The following is a 1,846-nucleotide window of genomic DNA, read 5'->3' as shown; positions in this document are numbered from 1 at the left end:
AAAATAAAGTTATAAGGACTAATGATTTTTGACACCGCGTTATTTATGGTAAAACACTGGGTTGGGGCTTGGCTCAAATTCACCTGAGGATGCATGCTCCTCTGGATCATTCCTTCATTCTTGCTGTTACACTTTTGGGCTGAGATTGCAAAGTTGCTGCATTCATTATGGCACAGACGTTTGAGCATCCCTTTTTTATTTTTAGTTTGTCAAGGGACTTGAACTCAGGGCTCGGGCACCGTCTGTCAGCTTTTGTGCTTAAGGCTAGTTGTGCATCCCTTTCAACAGAGCAAGACTTCTGCCACATCCTCCCTTCAAATCAAGCATTGTCCTTCAGAGAAATATTTCCCTTTGTAAACATTTTATGCCTAGAGAAACCATGTTCCCAGGCGTTCTTTCCAGGATAAGTGTCTTGGGCTGGGAAGATGGCTCAGTGGTAGAATGCTTGACTTGCATGCATGAGGCCCTGTGTTCGATTCCTCAGCACCACATAAACAGAAAAGTCTGGAAGTGGCGCTGTGGCTCAAGTGGTAGAGTGCTAGCCTTGAGCTGAAGAGCTGAGGGGTAGCCCAGGCCTAGAGTTCAAGTCCCACAACTGACAAAACACAAAACAAAAAACTAAGATATTTGCTCCAAATTTTGAACATGCAAACAAGGGCAGAGGGAGAGAGGGGGTGAGCACCTCCCCTTGCGCGCACACTTTTTTTTTTTTTAAACTAATTGTTGCATCTTGTTAAGGGAGTATGAAGCGTGAAGCACAGAAAACAGTGCTCATCAGCTTTTAATCAAGCTGATCATCAATACAGTGTTTGTCTCTGAATTTCTGGCTTCTGTTTTCCACGCATGCCTCATTTTCTCTGATCTATCTTGTCTCAAGTGTGAGAAAGTTCAGGGCCAGGGCCCTCATTGGTGCCTCTCTTCTTGGTGTGCTAAGGTATTAGAAACAGGAAGAGATCCCGGCTCTTCAAGGACAGGAAAGGTGGAGGGTGAAAATCTTCTCTTGGTGGGATTTGTCGCAGTGCTGTGTGGCCTGAGCCTGAGTCTCTGCAGCTGTAGAGCAGAGCACACGACCAGAATCCGTTATCACCTCTCCTTACCTCCATGGCTTCTCCTACTCAGGACCCTCTTGCCTTTTCTTAAACAACTGGCCTCCTCCCACCTGCGTGGAGTACGCCCTCCACGGGTGTACCTGCACCCGTGTGTGGGTAGTGGGCGGTCTTTCTGCCTTTTATTTGTATTACGAATAAACTTCCCTGGTTTCTCCTCCATGATTTCTGACCTTTTTTTTTTTTTTTCAAGGCGAGTCCTCCCCCCTCTTTCCCTTCCCTCCCCCTCTTTCCCTCTCCTCTCCTCTCCTCCTTTTTGTAATCCTCCCTGGAACCTGGCCAGTTCTGGTCCATTTATTGAAAACCGGCTGGGTACCAAATTCGCAACCTCATTTTACAGGTGAAAAACAAAATCAAGGCCGAGAGAGGGAAAGGCCCCAGCTCGGGAGGCGCGCAAACGGAGGTCAGCCCGCGCCACACCTGCACACCTGAGGGGCGTCCTTACGGATGTCCACCCCAAGATCGGGTCGGGAAGGGTGGGGAGCAGCCCGCTCTCCGCCGCGACTCCGCCTGCCCAGGGACCTCGTGGTTCCAAGCCCAGGACGGGGACAGTGGACTGGGCCACCATGCCCAGGGGGCTTCCCTGCTGGGCCCAGGCCCGGCCCTGGCACCAGTGCCAGCCGGAGGGAGCTGGGCAGAGGCGGACTCGGCGGCGGGGCGCCAGGATCCCAGTTTCTGGGGAGGGGCGCAACCGCAAGCCCCGCCCTCCTTCCATGAGGCCCCGCCCCGCGCCGCGCCCC

This window comes from Dipodomys ordii, unplaced genomic scaffold, assembly GCF_000151885.1.
Source record: "Dipodomys ordii isolate 6190 unplaced genomic scaffold, Dord_2.0 Scaffold79, whole genome shotgun sequence".
Classification (NCBI taxonomy): Eukaryota; Metazoa; Chordata; class Mammalia; order Rodentia; family Heteromyidae; genus Dipodomys; species Dipodomys ordii.
This window is presented reverse-complemented; position numbering follows the sequence as displayed.